General features: G+C 43.8%; 1 protein-coding gene and 1 long non-coding RNA gene across 4 annotated transcripts in view; one reads left to right on the plus strand and one right to left on the minus strand.

Annotated features, from left to right (window-relative positions):
• COA1 (cytochrome c oxidase assembly factor 1) overlaps positions 1 to 20,865 on the plus strand; it is a 53,447-nt gene that overhangs the window by 7,370 nt on the left and 25,212 nt on the right. The gene's annotated exons all lie outside the window — the stretch shown is intronic.
• LOC141934503 (uncharacterized) lies at positions 1,263 to 13,216 on the minus strand. Its single transcript, XR_012626353.1, has 3 exons — positions 13,109 to 13,216; positions 10,789 to 10,885; positions 1,263 to 1,845 (listed from the first exon to the last, which is right to left on the minus strand). It is a non-coding gene; the product is annotated as an uncharacterized LOC141934503 (long non-coding RNA).

A 20,865-nucleotide genomic window follows, 5' to 3' on the forward strand; every position in this document is an offset into this window, starting at 1 on the left:
GTTTTCTTCCCGTCTTTATCACAAAATCTACAGTGATCTCCACACTGCTTCCATTTAACTGGAGTTTTGCCACCAACTTAAATAGGTAGCTCAGGTCCAAATTCATTATCAGAATGGAAAGATTTACTCCAGATGTGGGATGTAGTAGAAAGATGATTAGCTGAGCAGTTGCTTTTACATGGTGAGCATGCCCTAGCTTGAAGAGGTTATTTCCTGAACCTAAACTGTAAACAAGCAACTGTGCAAAGTCACAAAGCTGCATATGGGATGCTGGAAACATCTCTTGGAAATTATGACAAAAACTAACAATCTTCACCTCACTGAAGTTGGTGAAACATTTTCTGTGTACTTGACTGGAGCCAGGATTTTGCTGTAGGCGCCTACTCTCTGACTTTGCAGGAGTTAATGCACACTGCACAGTAAATTCCTCTGAAAACTGTTTTAGCTCCTCTCCTCCCCTGTTCTCCCTTTTCCTTTAGGATAACTGAGTTTTAAAATGCTTTCCTAACCCTTCTTCACCTCCGTTCCCCTTTTTAAATGAGAAACTGAATAGATATCCTTTCATCATTCTGCTTGAGCAACACCATTGGCATCACTTTTACACTGTATTAGTCATAATACACACTAGTATGATGTCTTCCATCAGAATTTCAAAGCACTTCACAAATATTAATTAAGTATTGCGTCTCTGTGAGGTATGTAAGTAAGTAATTTTATAAGACAGTGCCATATAAAGGAGAGAGAAGGGTGGATTCTCCCATTAGTGCATAGCCTCTTATTCATTTACAGTTATTTTCTTCATGGGTGTCTAGGCCTGAAGTTCTTTATGCAGTGACAGGAACATTTATGAAGCTGAACTGCAAGACACCTCTCATAATTCCATTTTGTGAAAGCACGTCCTCTCAAATTCGTTGTAAAATGGAGTTATGGTAAATCAAGTCAGTAGAGAAGACAGGTGAAGAAATTGAGACTTGAGCTCCAGCCCTGCCTTTAGTTCATTAGAACAGGTGTTCCTAAACTTCTGTTGTTCTGTGTTTGCTTTTCTACAGGTAGTGAAGGACTTTCTGGATGTTGCAGGCTTCCTTTTCCTAGACACATTTACTCTTTCCACCTGGAAATCACATTTAGGCAGATTTTGAGGACTTCTTAAATCTGTCTGGGCTTTCCAGATGTCTGGTAGCTGTAGGGAGCAGACACTTCTGAACTAGTTGCTGCATGTCTAGAAACCCTCGACATTAGCACTGTGAGCACGCACTGCAGTTGAAGAACACGAAGCAGCCTAGCAGGAGCAGCTCTGGCTGTGTGCTGTGCTGGCCAGCCATGCATAGGAAGTGCAAAACTCCTCAGAAACAGAAGGCTTGACGTAGACGTAGTGCACAGCTACTAAGACTCTGTGCAGTCAGCCCCATGCCTTCATGGGTGGGGGAGCTACGCAGTCATTTGCATATAGATTATACATCCCCTGGCTCCTCACTGTGCTGCAGCTGCTGCGTATGCACATATTTTTTCTATCCATTAAATCCTCTGCAGACATACGGGATTCCTGCTCCTCTAGTTTGCATCCTTATATCCACACACCTCCAAAGCAACAATGATCAGGACCCATACTTGTTCCACTTCTCCTTTCGAGTCACCCTTCCTTTCTAATGACGTCCTTGCGCTAAGACAGTGCTTCCATGAGACACTCGGAGATGCTTTCACCGTTTGCTACCACCAGAAGAGAGAAGTGGTGGTCCCCAGTCCTCTCCGCTCCCAGCTCTCCTTGCTCTTGGTCATCCTGCTTCTTACCTTGCGCTTGTTCTGGCATGCGTTGGATCCCTCCTTTAGCCACTTTGACCTATTAGTCTGGAAGAAAAATAACAGAAAGGTAGATAGCTTTCTCTGGAATAGCAAGGTAAATCGGCTGACTAAATGACAGATAGAAGGTAAAGGATCAGAGGAGTGCCCGAGCTGTTGAAAATGCAGCTGGGAGGCTGGGTAAGAGATTGAGAGACTTGACCTCGCACATTTGCAACCGTGACTTGTTAGATCAGCTTAGCTGCCTGTGAAGTGGTAGTTTGATTTTTTTCTTTTATAGAACAGAGGCCCTACTTTGCCTCTTTTTCTCTCCCCCTTGTCATTTATAGCTGTGTCATTCAATCTGGGGAAATTTGGGTGAATTCACAGTTTTTGTCACACTATCACATAAGAATCATATTTTTGGAAGGGTTATCAAGGATTTTCTACATCACAGTCTTACAGGCAATTGCATGTAAGCTTTCTTTAATGTGCTTCTGTAGCTTCAAACCAGTTGCATTACTTGTTGTTCCCCAGCTATTCCTATGTTGGAGGCTAAAAGCATTGCTATCATCATGTTCAGAAACCTCTATGCTTTTTAAACATGCTTTTTCTGATTCTAAGTTATCCTCAAAAAAAGCTTTGAATCCCCTGTCTTGCTCCCTTGAACTAGTTTCAAAATTGTACTTAAAGCTAAATACAGCTCCCATATTGTGTGGAAACTGCTTTGCAATTAAACAGAAATTTTGAGAAGCTTCTGACGGTGGCTTCCAAGAGTGTCAAGTACATGATATCTTCTTCCCAACCCTCTTGAAAATTAATAAATTTTTTTTTTTAAATCTTTTTTTTCCCTACTGCACAACATCCAGCTAGATTTGAGCTGGAAGAGCAGCAAATCAAAACGCGATGAAGTTCTGATTATTCCTTCAGTATTGTTTGAGAAATGATGGAAGACTTCAGCACATTAATAAAGCAATTTAGACATCCGTCTGCCAGAGTGATGGAGCACAGATCAAAAGAACATTCTCATCTGCTTGACACACACACCCAGTGTTCGTTTACTGATAGCATACTTTTAGCGTAGGTTATAACTGTACACATTGTACAACAAAGCAGTGCCATGAAGTCCCCTGTCCGTAGGGAACAGAGAGAGCAGAAAAAAAAGTGTGGTTGATTAAAGCATTCTCAGCAGCTGAGAACATCACTAACTGTGACGCGGCTTGCTGTGAACTTTGAAAGGGTGGGGAGAATAACTGCGCACCACCGTCTTCGTTTGATTGTATTGTTCAGAATGAGTCCCCCACTGATAAAATAATTCCTGATAAAAGGCCTTCTAGCTTTCAGAAGTCATGCACTCAAAGCATACACACTGGGTGTGTGTTGAAGTATCAGTGCTCTGTAAAATATGCACAAATAAGCGGTTTGGGGCTGCCCATCTGTTTCGGTGACAGAAAGTGAAGGTCTAAGTATAGGTGTTTTAAACCAAATATGACCCATTTTAGGTTCTGAAGAAGAAGGAGTCTCCATCCTTCCCTGCCAGAGGAGAGAGACAAACCCCAGTGTGTTTATCTTGATACTCATTCCACAGGGTCTCTAGTCTAAAAGACCTAAACTTCAACTGGAAAGCAGAAAGCATTTGTTTATTGTTTTGCCATTTTTAGAAAATAAATTTCCTCACCTCCAGTTTAGGAAAATCTCAGTTGTAATGAGGCTAACTGGGCAGATTCCAGATCAAATTCGTTCCTGGCACGGTGGCATTGACTTAGTGGCAGAGCACCAGAAACGAATCTGGCCCTTTCTCTCTGTGAAAGCGAAAGTGTGTTAGCCAGTTGTTTCAGAAGCATGTGGAGTAATATGCCTTTGGATTGTACACAGCTAATCCTCTTTATACTTTGCTGACTGTAACCTGCTTAGTCTTACATGAAATGTATTCGCTGTCTTTTCATGAGCCTGATCCAAAGCCTGTTGAAGTCAGTGGAAAGAGTCCAGATTTTTTTCAGTAGCTTTGGAGCCGACTCTATATGAACAGCTGGTCTAGCACTGAGTCTTCTAGTTGAAAGACAAGGAAAATAAGCAGCACCAAACCGCATTGGACTCAGCGCTGTATTAAAGATATAAATGAAAGTAATGTGAAACTTGTAAAACCAGACTGGACAAAACACTCTGAAACATGCTGCAGGGAGCAGTCTAGTGCTAGCAGGGGAATAAGTTACCTATTTAATGATTTCTTTTCCATAGCTCTTACTTTTCCACATATTCTGTAATGTAACAGTACTTGTTTTTCCTTAGGCAAATAGCTGCCAGACAGCAGCACTGGAATGAGAACATATGTAGTGTTTGCTTTTATCTTACATTACAAAAGAAGTATGAATACCTTGTGTTATTCCAAGTATAAAATTACAGGTGTCAAATCATTTGGTGCTTTAAATGCTGTGCCAGAAAAGTAATCCAGTAAAAATAGCTATGTCCTGTCAAAGCTGAGCAGTTAGTATTGTTATTACAGTTCCTTACTTGCATGGCCCCAGCAGTGTCAGATGGCACAAAACAACTGTAAGAGACCAGCAAGAAACTTGCCTGGAATTGCCCACAGCATAGAAAGACAGGAGGATGGAAACCAGATTAACCTAAGGGCCCAAAGTGAGAATCTGCCTGGTCTGCTTTAAAGTCAGCTTGAACTTTAAAAACGCTGTTAAACAAAAGCAGTTTAACATTTTAGGGGGTGATTCTTGTCCAGAGATCCCAAAGAATTAAAGCAAAGTGTGATTTGTGCTTGGTTCTGGATAAGTACGTGGTCGACCCTCTGTCCTAAGGAGCGTACCATTTAAAAAGTCAAAGAATATTTAGCTGGAAAGGTAAAAGAATTTTCTGATCTCCGTGTTACAGGTGAGAGTGCAAAACAGGGATTAAGACTGCTTGCCTAGGTTAGAAGGTCAGTGGGTACATTGCCTGTGGCAGAGAACCCCTAGCTGCTGTCAAGTGCTTTACAAGCAAGGCCATCCTTACTGAGCTGAATAAACCTTGAGGAAGAAGCTTGCTGTGGGCATGAACTAAGCCAGGAGGTACGAGAACAGTATATAGCAGAGCACAACGCGGGTTTTCGGTATGTGAATTTCTCCTCTATAGAGCACAAAGAGCCACACACGCTTTGTGTGGCCCCTCAAAATTAAGTTAATACTTTTATTGTCCATTTCACAAAAGCTGGGTCTGAAGCAAATCTATTTAGCAGATTATTTCCCTAAAGGGGGCAAAAAACTCACTGCATTTAATACTTTTTCCAGGCCTCCGGAGCTGCTGCGAAACCTGAACAGAGATGGCCTGGTTTGCTAAATTGGGGACATGCTGCTTCTGTCAGTATAGATGTTAAGAAGCTTATTAAAGGACATAGCAGCTGACAAGTGAATCTTTAATCCCTGTCAAATCCCTTACATTTATGACCAGTGTAAAGCAGTTCACCTAAGAAGGAAACATTTGCTCATCAGTTCATGTGTGTTTCCAGATGAGCTGTGTTTACTTGCATGGTGATAATCAGAACACATACTTGTAATTTTCAGGATGAATTTTGGCTGCCTTAAAAAACACTCCCAAAAAAACAGCTTTCTTCCCCTACTTCTTGAAAACCATGGGAGTCATATTCATTGTCCACACTGGTATTTTAAGTAAGTGGCATGTAGGGCGTGGTGGGCTACATAGTATGCCACTGAACAGCAGGCCAAATCCTGATGCTGAGAGGCTGCAGTTGCATTAAAAGGTCAGAAATAACAAGAGCACGTAGTGCACCAAAGCCTGCCTGTCCTGATGGAGATATGAGTAAGGGGTTAACAGTCACACGTGTCAATTTACAGAAAAACTTTTAATTTGGTTGCTCTTTTTGTCTTTGCATGCTCACGCTGAGTGTAAATATTTCATGCTGCAATGAGTAAGTCCATTTTAGTTTCCTTTTTCATACGAGTTTCGTTTCTATTAATTTGTGAAAAGACTCTGTACCAAAAACCAGAACCAGCTATAAAGGATAAATTGGTTTTTTTTCGATTTCTGAAAAAAAGAACACTGCAGTAGGTCTGTCAGTCAGTAGATCAAAGGATACATCTAGTGTACCTCGGTATGCTGTAACGTGAGCTATTTGTTCAATAGTTAGCTCTAGTTAACTAACATGACTATTCATTCTAAAATAAGCACTCTGGCAGTGTTTGCTCTCAGGCAAATACTTGTTCTGCTACAGTTCTTTCTCAGCTCAGCTGCCTCTGATCCCCTTTGCTAGTGCCGAAGTTGTTAGCCTTTGTAGTCATGAGAGTTAATTACCAGTCATTTTGTTCACTTTTCTGCCGGGCCAAAAGCTTTTATGTCCTTTACATGGTTCAGGAGTGGAAAGACTAGCCTGCGTTAAGGGACTGTTTCTTATGCAATATATGATTAATAGCTGCCAAGAAGTGGTCTGCCACATGCATACTGGCAGGTTGGTGGCTGTGCAGCTGCACTGCTAATTACATCGCTGGGCTGGTTGAGCACGGTGCATCTGACGGTGGAGATAGGCTCCAGGGCCCAGCAGGAGATCGAGGTTAGGTAAACTGGGCCACCTGGGAAGTGGTGGCATCTGGGGACAGATGAGATGGATCTACTGGGGCTGGAGGCTGGACATGTGGAGAGTACAGCTACTAGCCGTGGTACAGGGCAGTGAGTAAGGAGCAGAGGAAGAAGTTAATAACAGGCTAAAGCAATGCATGTAGCAACCAGCTGTGCGCAGCACGGCCCTTCGGTATTGGGCTAGACTCCCTTAGCTTTGGGAGTGGTTGTGGTAGTAGGAGAGGAGCATATATTATTGTTTAGCTTTCATATCAGTCCAAGAAAACTAGGTTTATCTCCCAGCCCCAAAGCTTTGTCCCCACCAAAGCGGATATTCAAACAAAGTGCTCTTCAGAGGTTGTGGCCTGCAGTAGTAGGAAGCTCAGCAGAGACCAAGTACTTTTAGCATCTCTAATCTCTGGAGGTTTTTACTTGAATTATGTTTTTCCTTTTCAGCTAAATAAACCGTAGCGAAAAGCCTTTCACTGCGTGCTAAGATATTCTCAAGTGCTCTTGTTTCCAAGGGTGACTTTACTGGGAGCAGCGATGCAGGCTCAGAACAGAGTTCTTACGTGTCCTAGTTACAGATTTACTTCCCATGCTGCTGACAGCTTGATTTGTGAAAGAAAAAAGGACAAAATAGCAAAACAAAACTCAACCCACAGTCCGTGCAAGAGAGAAAAACACAGACTTGCTGTGCTACAGAGGAAGTGTCAAACACAAACATTTCAAAGGAGGAAGGCTTCTAGTCTTCATGTACATGATAAAAATCCTTTTACAAGAATAAGTCACATAACTGTAACTATTTTTAAGCTTTAAAAGTTTCCTGTTTAATACCTGTGGGATAAGTCTGTGCAGCTAGCTGGAGGCCGATTTTAACCTTGGACCATTGAGATCTATTGACCTGTGGTTTGGTACAGAGCTGGCCATTGTTTTTTTTTCCTGCTTTGAAATAAGGGATATCTGGGAAACCTCTAGCACCACCACCCCTCCCCCAAAAAAATAAAATAATCACATGACTGACTCTGCATTAGACCTGTTTTACTTAGCTGCCTAGTTTTACAAAGTAGCCAGATACTGAAAATGTTGCTTAATCAAGCAGATGTCAGACTTAGAAATTCACCATGTTGCTTTTATACTGAATCTGGTAGATACTAAGAGGACATTAAGAGCATGTGTAATTTCAGAGCTGTTTCATTCTGGTTTGAGACTAAGCAGCAGCTGCGGAAAGAGAAGGCTGAACTGGGGTGTTCTGCTGTTGAACAAACAATTTTATTTCTAAAGCAAAGTCTCATGGCAATGCACTGCAGGGCTCATGATTCATAAAGCCGGTCAAGTGCTGAAGGGAGCTGTGTCTTGATTTGCAGTTTATAAAAACAGGAGTTTGCTAATAAGTGCGTTCTTCAGAATTATAGCCCAGCACATTCTTAAAAGTGGAGTTCATGGCTTTGTCTTGAACGGTAGCCTCCTGTGATTACTGCATACTGTGCTTTTATGATAGGTGAGACAGCTTCCTCCTGGCCGCTTAGTTATGTCACCATTAAATGGAGAAAAAGAATTGGGATGACCCAGTCTAAAAGGGGTAAAGCAAACAGCAGAGCACTGCCATTGATGAAACAAACTTGCTTTAAGCACATTCTCTAGTTAGTCTGAGTCATGGGTCCTCAAATATGTTTATTCTCTGCTTCCTCCTCCATCTTTCCCTAAGCTGCATTACAAAGCAGTGCTTTGACTGGAAGCTGGGGTGCATGGGGGGAGACTCCTGAGAGCTGGCAGGGATGGGAACTGTGGGGAGGGACTGAGCCAAGGCACCAAGAAAGATGAGCAGAGCCCAGATTGCAAGAGCTGCCTGAATGAAATGTTGCCTCTTAAGGAGGGCTCTGGAAGGACATACCCAACCATGATTCGCCATGCATTAGTTCAGCAGCTCCCTCAGTGCCTGTTCCTCTTCTACCTCCCAGCCCTGGAGTTGCCCCTATCCCTTCCTCCTGGTGCAGGCTTTGGTCTTGGGGGGGGGGTCCCAGGCTGCGTGTTCCTCTCCCTGCATCTCCCCATCCTCAGTGCTGAGATTTTCTGTTTAAAATCCAGAATCTTGAGAGGAAAAAAGTATTCCCTGGTTATGAAATTAAATGAGTCAAACATACCTTAAAATCACCACATGTATTTCTGGCAAGAGAATCTGAGACCTGCAGGGACAGATCAGAGTGAAGTGTGGCGAACAGTGAGCATCCACAATAATCAAACTGACGGTGGCCACCCAAATGGTTATATTTTAAAACTAAGTAGTACAGGTGAGCAGATGTATTTTGGTAAGGATTAAGAGAGACACAAAGGAATTGTTTTTCCAGAAATACTAAACTAGGAAGCATTGCTTAGTTGTTCACAGTGCACAATTTTTCCCAAAGTCAGCCAAATGTACAGTTTTGAGGATGTACTTCTAGTATGTGCTGAGCTCAGGAGTCTGTCTTCACCAATTTAATTCCCTTATCAGAACACGTCAGAAACGTTTTCTTCTCTTAGGATGTCTGTATATGCATGTGCGTTTGTATATGTATCCAAGTGTGCGTATCTCATTATTAACAGCATTAACTGTAGGCATCAGGGATGAAATGGACTGTAAAATTTCCATGCCATCTGCCCAAAGAGCAGACTGGCTTCAAAAAGAATACTCAGATGTTTATGAAAGCTAGACTGGATGATGAGGATGATGAAGTCTCTGTGAGGGAAAAAACTCATTTCTCAATTGGCATACTTTTCTGAAAATCAGAAATTTTTGCTACCTGATATGCTGTCTTTCAAATGCAGGATTGCAGTTTTCTGCTTCATTAGAACAGCACGTAGATAGAGCAAAACAAAATTAGCGGTAGGACCAAATGTTTTGCTATGTTGTCCTAATCCAGGAGAGGATTTCTCACCTGTCCGTGGAAGAGCTGCTTGTCAGCATGGGCTGAGGCTGCACTGAGCCCAGTTTTGGAGGTAGCAGCTGTGTCGCTGCCTTGGCCCTTCCACGAGAACCACGGGACGACAGCAGCACCAGAGGCAGCATTAGGGTGGCAAATTTGTAGATGAAAGAATACAAATTTGATTACAGTATTGGTTATGCCGTTAGTCAAGTTCAGCCAATTGCATTTATGTTGAGCAACACCCAGAGCCTGCTGGAGCCAGTGGGAGTTTTGCCATCAGCTTCCCTGGGGGATAGGATTTTGCTCATTGTTTAAATTAGCCGTATCTTCGTGGGAGCATATGGGAGCAAATGCAAAGGTTTTGAACTGCAGGAGCCAGTAAGCCGCTTTATGCATTTACTTTGTTACACAGGTAAAAGCTGAGACAGCAAAACCCATCTGCTAGATCTTCAACACATTTCTGTAAAAGCCATGTTAGACTCAGAGCATTCTTTTCTATTTTATTTATGGCCCTGGCTGCCTGAATGAGTGCATCTGGAGCTCAGATGCCTCATGCCCTTATTGTAAGTTAGTTAACTTGAAAAACTGCACACGCTGTCAGATCTCTGCTGTGGAAATGCCGGGCTCTGTAGTTGAGGTGCTTTTGTGCGTGCGGATGTTTTTTACGTGAAAAGGCTGTTAAACTTTATGCATAAACACTGTTCTCTGTCTCTTTTTTCCCCCCTCCCTCCTTTGTTACAGACTGTGGACTAGCATTGAATATTCAGGGAAAGCTCCCCAGAGAGATTAGGGACATGGACAGATTTTAAACAGGGCCTTAATGCATGGACATGAAAGGACAAACGTTCTAGTGGGAATACTAATGCAAATGCTCTGCTTTTGGGTCAAAATGCATTAAACAGCTGCTTGCATGCTAAAGATCCTTTTAAAATCAATACAGACCGGAAATTATAAAATTTATAAATAGAGATCTTGCTATTTCCTCAGTGTAGTAGCCAAAGAGAGTAAAAGTACTTCACTGACCCCCTTTGTTATAAAGCATACAACACCATCAAGTGCCAGTGCTAGAGAGAAGAGCATCTGTGAATCCCTTTCTGCAGGGCTTAGAATCCCAGATCTTGCTGAAACTTATTTCAGAGAGGAGTTGTCCGTGTCCTTCCCCGAGAGCTGTGGGAACTGAGACTTAACAGCAGTAGGAATTAGATGCTTTAACTAGATGCTCTGATTACACCACGTGGAAAATAGCCTACTGCTATTTTTAATAAATCTGCATTAAAAGAAATCCAATGAAGCCATTGCACAAGCAGTAACAGGACATATATTTCAACCAGCTACGCAGCAGTTAAACTCAAGTGGAGACCAACTGTAAAAACTGACAACCTGGATGGGTCAGCATCTGAAAGTGGGTTGCCTAATAGTAACGTGGCACATCAAAGCCTCAGTGTGGCTGTAATCACCATGCGGTTGGTATTTATCATTAAGCTGTGTGCATATGAAAGGAAGGCTTGACAGATTTAAAATAAATGTAATGAAAAAATATTTCAGGTACCTTATGTTTATGAAATAAATACATTGCCCTACCGTTGCTGTACGTTTGCCTTATGGGTTCTTCCGCCTGACTCCATGTCGCTGCTGCGCCCCAGTCTCTGAAATGGAAACAAGTACCATTTGCAGTATAGAAGTGCAGCAGTGTCTGTATAATACTTTTAAGTATCATTTAAGGTCATTTAATTTCCCATTGTAGACCGTATTTCATTACCTGTGCACTTCATATAACCCATTGCATCTATTGCCACTGTCTCATGTTACAGTAATCCCTAAAAAAGCTGCCACTAAATTGAGGCCCTTTGTTTTAGGTGCTGCATGCTTGCAAGCTCCATTTTAGTTTGGGGCAGAAGAACAAGTGTTCAGCGAGGAGCCCTGCGGTGCTGCGCCCTGCAGCCTGCAGTGTTTCATTGCTGCCTGCCTTCTGCATTGTCCCCATAGGTTTGGGGGGTTTTGGCTCTTTTTTGCTTTCTACCAATTCAGACATTTCTTTCCAACCTCACAGCTTTTCCTGGTCTGCTGCTCCTAATTGTGCTCTTTAAACCCTTCCTTGGAGACATCTCCTCTGCACTAAAAGTTGTTCCCGAGCTTATTCTGCGAGCTGGGTTTGAGGCTGTGTTGGGTGTATGCATCCTGTTTGCTGCTTGGAAGACAGCGGCCGGGTCTCACTCTGCAGCTATAAGAACTAGGTAGAACTGCAGCTGCTGTCCGCAGGAGATATAATTTTGGATTCTTTCAGGATGAGGTGGCCTCTCTAACCTTAGCCTTGCTCTCAGTAATGCCTGTGGTGTAACCACGCTCAACAGTTTGTGGTTTGGATGTTAAAGAGGACAATTCCCTTTGAGAACACGACTGCCGTTGACATAAATGGCAAGACTTCATGATCTCTGCATTCACACATGGCCATTAAAGCTATTTGGACAGCAAGACCAGTCAGACCCCTCTCCGCAGGCTAGTCCTAGCTGAAATTAATACTTTGTGAGCCCCTGAGATGGTGCCACTAGTGTTAACCAGGATGGCCTTGCATGCCCCTGCTCTTCCTTCCTGGCCTAAAATGCACAGATGTCTCTTAAGAAGAGTGCCACTGTCTCCTCTCTGCTTCTCCTGTGCTTGGAGAAGAGGAGATGCCAAAAGGAGGGAGCATTTTCCCGAGCTTGGGGTACATACTTCTCCAGAGAAGGTGGGATGCCCCGCGCAGCCGCCCCCCCCTGCTGGGGCTCCTCCCCACGAGGTACCTGCTACATGGTTAAGGATTAAAAAGGCGGGAGGGGGGGACACAAAAAGCAGGGCTGGGGAGTGAAACGAAGACACTTTCTTTCCAGCGTTGCTTCCATCGCAAGAGGAAGGTGAATAACGCTTGCGCATGTCTCCAGAAGGTGGCACCGGCAGCCCGAGCCTGCCGGCAGCTCGCCCGGCCCGGCCAGGCCCCAGCCAGGCGGGCACCGCCGGCCCGGCTCAGAACAGCCTCGCTAATCCGGGCTCTCAACCCTGTAAACCTGCAACCAAGCCTGCACTCCCCTTGCCTGGCTCCAGGCCTCTGAGCCCACGGGTGACCAACAGTCCTCAGTGTGACTGGGATCTTGCGACTTGAATGAGCAACTGAGCCTCGGGAGGAGCAAAAGCTTTCAGCAGCGGGATCTTTACCTCCTCTTTACAAAATTATTTTTAGGAAAAACCTGTCTGAAGACACCATTCAGTTTGTTTTTTTTTTTTTAAATGATGTCTTGCAGCAGCTGGTAGTGCTGCGCAGGCAGTGCGGCTCTGTTGGTGGGTGCGCGTGTATCGGTGCGAGGAGCTGAGTTCTCACACGCACTGGCAAGCGTTTCTCAGGTGACACAATTCTAAATACTGGAAGAGGAGACAGTGCTTCATCTTCCCTGTTTGGGGCGAATCTCTGTGGCTGTGAAAGGTAGACCTGGAGCAGGGTTTTGGCGCTGTAATCCGAGGCTTTCAGACAAAGTGCAGCACAGGGAGACACCTTGGTGCTGGGGAGCCCGCAGCTCAGCGCCCCTGGGCAGCGAAACCGTTTCGCTGCAAAGGGGAGTGGATAAAATGTTCAAGCATGCTCAAGGAGCCAGACGAGTTAGGCTTTTCTGCAAGAGCAATTCCGGCTTTTACGTTTCCTTTCTGGAGATGGAAGATAGCTTTCTTAATTTAGGCAATGGTTTTCCAACCTCAGAAACCACAGGGATCCATGCTGGGTTTTGGGGATATCCTGCTCTCCATGTTGGCCAGTCTACTTCCATTTTCCCTTACTAACGTTACTGCTCTTCGTTACAAAAAAAAAAATATCTTTTTTCCCCCTTTTCTTCACCCCATCTTACCTCAGCAGGAGCCAAAATCTGGCTCCTGTGCCTGCCACGCAGAGCCAGCTGCTGTGGTGGGAAGGGGAAGGCAGGCACCAGGCCAGCTGCCGGCTGCGGCACCGCTGCCAGCCCTCGTCCTCCAGCCGCTGCCCTCCGCTCCTGTGGCAGCCATTCAGTCGGGAACACTGGCAGGCAGGACGAGACACTTGAGGGAAAGCAGCGGGCTGTCTGCTGATTGTGTTCACTTTTCAAAAAAAGCCCCAACAAAACAATATCCAGAGTAACCCCCAAACCCCCAAAGCTCTCTTCTGTGCTGGTTCTTAGGCAATATTAGTTTGCATCTAGTGGTATGAAAGTGAAAAGCAGGCTGGAATAAACTCCTGATATCTGGACACAGTATGTTTACTGTGTGCCTTTAGTTTAACAGTGTCCTGAAAGGACCCTTGTTCTTTATAGCTATACACTGAGTGGCTGAAAGTAACTGGTTTTAAAATACAGATAATTAGGTCCATTTCAATTTTAAAAAGGTTTTACCAATAAGGAGGAAACAGGTAGGTTGAAAATAAGGAGCAGAGGAGAAATTATTCTGAGTTTGTGCTGGAACAGCCTGCTTTTTCCTAGGTGCTTGTCTGCTGTTGATGACTCTCGGTGTTACACATATGCAGGGAGGTAGAACATGCAGCTGGACAAGAGAGCTGCATATGGAGAGAAAATCTTTCACCTTGCAGCAGCCTCAGATGTTGCTGTTCCTTCTTATTTCTGCCCGTGTCCTTTGTAACTTATATAGTCCCCTTGCTAGACAATGTTAGGGGCTGGGCCTCTCAGGTTTTTTTTTTTTTTCTTTTTTTTATGTTGGTTTACACCACTTCTGATAGATTCTTTATCACCTGCTCCCTGCAAGGCAAACTGCAGGGCTGCTTCCCTTCTGTAGCAGCTGTGCCAGAGAACTGCTGATGAGGAACAAACTGGGAGCTACTGAGCAATCATTTGGAAACTGGCTATTAAAAAAAAAAAAAAAAAGCCAGCTAATTAGAGCTTAGAGGAAGAGGCAACACTTTGTGCAAAAACACCAGAAGGTAGGCTCTCCAAATCCCATACACTCCCTGTAAATAGCTATAATTAACCCCACAGTATTCAATTTATTAATTAAAATTTAATTAATATTTTCTGTCCTTGACAATCATCTTAGTGGCGATCAGGAAAACATAGTGGCAGCTGGGTTTCCCTAGAACAGCAGTGACATTCAAGAGGGCAGAGACACAGGAGACTCCTCTCAGTCTCTGGTCGTACCCATGGTAAAACAGAACTGAAACTGGTCACTGGATCGCTGGCAAAGGAGGGGAGGATGGGAGACAGTGCGAGCCCCAATCTTCTCCTGCACACTTCCAGGCATCACCTTACAAATGAAGCACCCACCTGGATTATTTGAAAGGGAGGAATAGTGCGAAAACTAATGTTGTCATTACTTATTTGACCCCACCAACTGAGGGCTGCTGTACAGCACTGCGTTTCACTTGGTTTTGATGTTCTGCTTGGTGCTTTGTCTGAGTAGAGTGAGCTCAGTAGAGATACCTCTCCTGAACTTCGTGGGCCCCATCAAAGTAGAACAGCTATTGCTTAAAAACGTTCTGTCTGTGCTAGTAGCTCGGTGCACTCCTGTTTTGCTCCAGGGATGGGTTTCCTGGTCATTCATACTACCCGTGGTCACTATGTCAGACACCGTCAGTGTCTGAGCTCCCTTCTGGACCAAATCCGTTGGTATCCCCAAGGGGAAGCATGAGTGTCATCAACCATGTAGTTCACTCCAGGGTTTACTCCAGACAGACAAGATAGATGTGGAAGACACCAAATGTATTTCCTTCAACAAGGACAGTGCTTCAGCGTTATTCCAGGTTAGGCAACAGCATAATTTGTGCCCTCACCCATCCTTTTCCTAGAGCACACAACAATTTTTTCAGGCATTGTAATGTTTTTGACGCAGCACTGCTCTGCTTGCCTGCAACCTGTTAGTATTTCCTGTACTTTGAACTGAAAAAACCCCCACCAAGCCTATGCACAGAAAATAACGACTGTTAGCTACAGGGTCATGAGGGGAGATGTGAGCTGAGTGCTATGCAGCATGGCTGCAGCCAGCCCACTCAGAAGAGAGCAAACTCTTAACAGTGTGCTCATGGCTGTCCTGCAAAAACTGGCCTGTGGGCAAGGGGCTGCGGTACAGGCCCGATGAGAATGGCCATGAAGTAAATAAGGTCTTTTATTCCCCATTTAACAGCAGGGTGCAGACTGAATCAGCAAGAGAACGTACTCAGAGCGTGTTGAAACCAGATCTCCCAGGTCACGGGGAAAAAGCTGTACAGTACAGAACTGTTAGATAGAAGCAAGTGGGGAGAGAAGATGGGACACAAGCACTATCATCACCACCATCTTCTTGTCTTCTCACTGCTCCTCTGGATGAAACATGATGGGTTAGGCAGGTTTTTGATATACCTAGTGGGTCAGGCCCTGCTGGTAGCTAAGTGGCATGCCATTTCTCAATCCTAGGGAGGCAGGCACCAAGCTCTTCAGTGATATGAGGTCAGAAGTGCTTCTGAGCACACCCAGAAGCAGAACTGGAGGATCCTGGTGAATGTCATCACTAGAAAAGATGAGCATCACCATTTGGAGTCTCTTTGGGCTCCGGGCTTTGGCACATAACTGCAACTTTAGGACCATCACAGACCCTGCACTTACGGTCTCTCCTATGGTCAACACAAGAAACCAGCTTCAGGCCCACCAGACTGTGAGTTACATCTCCCATCAGTGTGTGCTCCCAGGCATGGCCAATACTGAGGGGCGATGGGGGGCTGGAATGAACAAGTTCTCTACCCCTGTGGGAAAAGAAGTGCCTCTGATGCCCTGCAAAGGTGCTCACACAGGGCTGTCCCCAGTCTGTCAGCAGCAAGGCCAGAAGGGTGGAGATGAAGCTGCTATTGCTATCTTGAGAATGGTCAAAGTGAGGTTAATGGTTGGACTAGATGATCTTCAAGGTCTTTTCCAACCGAGGTGGTTCTGTGATTCTGTGATTGCAGTGGTTCTGTTGGATTCAGGCTGGGACACCTGGTACAGCAGTGGTGAGTCACAGCAGCATTTAATCTTGTGTTGCCATGTGTGATGAAACAGGCCCGATCCGTTGTTACACTGTTGGTCATTCCAGGTAGGTTTCAGTAGAACTGAGGGAGGTGAAGATAGATGCTGAGAATCACTGCAGCCTTCATCCCAAAATGAAACTCCAAACGAGCACAGTAACTGTCCAACAACTATTGCAACTGTTGCCTGACTTTGCATGCATCATTTACCCTTTTCTTTCTTTCTTTCTTTCTTTCTTTCTTTCTTTCTTTCTTTCTTTCTTTCTTTCTTTCTTTCTTTCTTTCTTTCTTTCTTTCTTTCTTTCTTTCTTTCTTTCTTTCTTTCTTCCTTTCTTTCTTTCTCCCTTTCTTCCTTTCTTCCTTTCTCCCTTTCTCCCTTTCTCCCTTTCTCCCTTTCTTCCTTTCTTCCTTTCTTCCTTTCTTTCCTTTCTTTCTTTCTTTCTTTCACTGAATTTTTAGAAATGTACTTCCTGCACCTCTCCAAAATTGACCAGTTTGTCTGACTTCTACAAAAAGAAGACTGGATTAAAAAACACAAACTCCAGGCAACTCACTGCTAAGTTCTGAATTCAACATTCAGAACAACAAATACATCCAAATGATTTTTGCTTTACTGTTAGTCATTTGTACTAACCTGCAATTAAAAGGCTCAGCATTTGTTCTCATCTCTTTCTGAAATTACATTTTCCACTTCCTAGGCCCTGGCCTCAGGCAGTGGATTTTTGAGGCAATCATGCCTTGGTAATTAATGTTTAAAAATGAATGTTGCAACTTTTAACACAGTGTGTTGCTGAGTAAACATCCAGCAATGCCTGGTACCAAAAAACACAAAAAATACAAGGCTTTTACTGGAAGCTGCAGGTTTTTCAGACATTATCCTTAATGCTCCCAGCTGCAGTATGTTTGATTCCCTCTTCCTCTGTGCTTGTGGATGGGGGAGACTGCCATGCTTAAAAAAAGCAGAAGAAAATACCACATCTAATCTGTCGGTTCTTTGTGCCACTGACTCATCACCCCAGAAAGCTTGCTGAGAATGATTAGCTCATACAGAGAGGGAGGAGACAAATCTTTGACAAATGATCTGTAGTTGTAACATGACCAGTGCCATTTTGGATTTTTGCAAAAGGACAGGAGGACAAGGGATGGAGTGGAAGGATTAGAAGGGGTAAAAAATGGAAGATGGGGGGACAAAGTACAGTCAGAAGTTCCCTTTCCACTTAATGTCCCTTTGTTTGTCCTGAGTCTGCTTTTTCTTTGTAGAAGCCACAGCTTCCAGTCTGCTACTAACCCAGTTGGTTTTACCTGTGATAGCAGCCCATTCTACGTGAGGCTTCCGTGTGTGACACCAAACGTTATGTGAATCTCTCATTGCAGCATTTTTTTGTGCTTTAGAAATTAAGGTAGTGTATCATCCCTTTCTAGCAGAAGCCTGTAGCGACTGAAAAGGCAAGTGGGAAAATCAGCAACTTCGTCATTTCAGGAAGGGGAAAGGGTAGTCTGGGTTGAGGCTGCCTCCTTATTTTAGGCATCTGACTTGGGCATTGCAATCCTGATTCAGGCCTTTTGGAAGACACACCTCATGCCTAACATTTCCCAACCGGTTGGCACGAGGCAGCTGCCTCTTCACTTGAGACTCCTAAGACAGGAAAAGTGAGAAAGTATTCACGTGGTCTTGTGAGTGGTTTCTGTCAAAAGGGGCAGGGGGGTCACACTGTTCCGTGGGAGGGATCTGGCCATGCCCGGGACCCCGTACTGAATCCACTAGTTTGGTATGTCCCCTTCCTCTCTGATCTCTTAGTGTTGTTTTTCATACACTGAAGCCCTTCCTGGTCTGACAGAAGTCAGTGACAAAATGCTAAATACATCAACTGGAACAAGAACAGAATACTATTTTGGGCTAGTTTTCCTTCTGCCTCCCCCCACTCCCCCCTTCTCTTCTACCTTCCAGAAAAGAGAAGGAAATTTCTAATCCGACACACAACCGTCAGGTCGGCAAACCAAGTTCGGAGCAGGTGCTTTGGGCTTTGTTACTCTTTGGTGTTATTTCTGCTCAGAAGAAACCAAAACCCAAAGAGCTCCTGAAAGAGCTCCATGGGTCTGATTCTGCAATTAAGTGTGAAAACGGAACCTCCCAAATAATCTTGCCTTTCTGGAAGTGAAGTTCAGGCTCTAAGAAAGATTAGTAAGCGAAGGATTCAGCACTAGTCATACTCATTTGGGTAACAGGCAAGTTTCTGCCTGTGCTCACTTCTAGTATTCATTATGAATGTGCACTAGTGACTTCCTAAGCAGTAATCCCAGCTGAACGAAGTGTTCCCTTCTGCTTTAATAATTTCCTGTTCTTTTAGCATCGTCTATATACCATCAACAGCATGCTGATACATTAACTGGGTACCCAGTGCTTGGCTATTTTATTATCCATTGCTTTAGTTATCTGCCCAGATTGCTGATCCCAAAAGGATTAAGCTAATTTTTTAGATGATTTTGCTGTTGAAGCAGAGTGGTTTTGAATTTTTCTTTTTGTTTTTTGGCTCCTTTATAAGTTCTCCAGTAAAGATGAGGACCTAATTGTACTAAATTTAAGCCTGCTCAAAATAACTTGCTTGTGTTTTTTCTGTTGATTTTTCACAGATCCTTTAAAAAACAGAGGTTCAGAGAGCACTACTGCAGGGTACAGGGTGCTTCAGTTACACTTCATGTTAAACATGACACAGATCATTCAGCATTTTGCTAAATTGAAGTGTTAGTTGAATAAAGTGTTAGTAATTGAAGTCCCATGGAATGGAAAATGCTTCTGGAGTAAAAGCAGTGTGTTTTTCAAGAAACACTTAATCCTAAACAGATCATTCAAATGGAGTGTAATAAAGACTCTACTACAGCTGATGAAAAGATTTTGTTCAACCTCAGTGGACTCTCAAACAGACAGAGATAATGTACTTGCTCTTGCTAACAGCGTTCATTTAGCTGTGTTTCCTTTCCTAGACTGGGAATTAGATTTCCTTCTCCATTGTTTGTATAGAAAAACTCAAACTACTCAAGAAGATCATGTGGGAGCCACTGTGTTTAGAAGAAGGAGCTGCATTTGAATAGAAGATACCTCCCAATTTCGAGTTCAGCCATTTAGCTTCAGTCAAAATAAATATCCTTACCATGCTTTTGAGCTGGTGCCCTGCAACAGACCGTACAGCCTCCTGCACACACTGCCTTGCTGCAGTGAGGGACTGTAAAAGAGCCCACATAAACAAACAGCAAGCAGCCGTCTCACGTGCCAGCTCACACACGTGTGTGCATGTGTTCACACTGGTGAGCATGTATATTAAGCCACCCAGGTTTATACACCTAAGGTTGGAAATGTTTATCTTTTTTATTCTTGGGCTCCATTCCCAGTGTATTCCAAATCCTGTCCCCAGACTTAACATACTTTGTTCTTACACCACCTACTTTGAAGTCTGTGGACCTGATCTGGGCAGGCTCCCAGCACCTTCAGTTGTCTCTGGACCAGACTGCAACTGGTACATTTTATCTAGAGGACATTTTGAAAGACGTACAACTGTTGACTTCCAAGGCCATTTCGTAAGGACTAAGACTTGTAAAGAAGCAAGCAGAGGCACAGAGCAATTTGACCAGGGACACAGTCACCTGAGTATCAGGGATGAGGGTAAAATTCAGGGATGTGGCTTTCTACTTGCACCAGACCACATTTTTCTGTCTTTGTTTTGTTGTGTCTTTTGCTCTTTCTCCTCCTTACTTCTTCACTGTTAGAATTAAAATGGCCACGGTAATTCATGCTCCAAATTCCTTTTCTTGTTCTGAAACCAGCAATGAATGCTGTAGGTTTTTCTAAAGGACAACCTTTCTCTGAAGGTGCCACATGCTACAGTTTTCTCTCCAGGAGCATGGGATAGGGAGAAAAAAGTTCCATTAGTGACCCTTTTGCTATGTAACCTTTCCTTAAAATGCCAGCAACTGAGCTTCCACAGAGAGAACAACAAATATTGAAAGAGGAATGTGAAGGACATTATGAAAGAAAGCAAGAGAAGGGATCTTCTCAGACAAGTTTCTCAGGAAAGGTGATGTAATATGTACTGTAGAAAATCCTAGCAGTTGACATAACTTGCTTTCTTTCTAAGTAGCTGTGGCTGCCAGCAGGCTGGGAGAAACAAAACATATAGCTGGGAATACAGCTGAGCAGACTGTTTTGTCCAAAAGAAATATAGTAGGTGTAAAACTTGTTTTCAAAAGATGTCATTGAAGTTTAATTGAAAAGTGTCCTATTAATTAAGGCTGAGCGACCAACAGATGAAAGTCTCATTTCTGTTGGGGCTGATCATGGTGATACTGTAACATTAACTCCTGCTTGCTGGGAGTGCTCAAGAGGCTGCTGTTGGGATGCCCTGGTATGCAGTTCTGTTACAAGCACACAGTCCTGTTCCTAGAGTTTAGCAAATGTTTAACAAGCTTTTTAACAGCTGTCTTGAAAATTGCCTGGCTTTGTATTGACTGACTTGCACAGATTTCAGCCTGGTTTCCAAGGGAAATGACTGTTCTCAGCGTGTGTTGTATGTGTGAGTTTGGGAACCTCCCTCCCTGTTATAACAGACCTGACATAGAAGCACAGGGTCTTTGAGATACTGAAGATATTAGAATTTT

This window comes from Strix aluco, chromosome 1 (assembly GCF_031877795.1).
Source record: "Strix aluco isolate bStrAlu1 chromosome 1, bStrAlu1.hap1, whole genome shotgun sequence".
In the NCBI taxonomy this organism is placed as follows: Eukaryota; Metazoa; Chordata; class Aves; order Strigiformes; family Strigidae; genus Strix; species Strix aluco.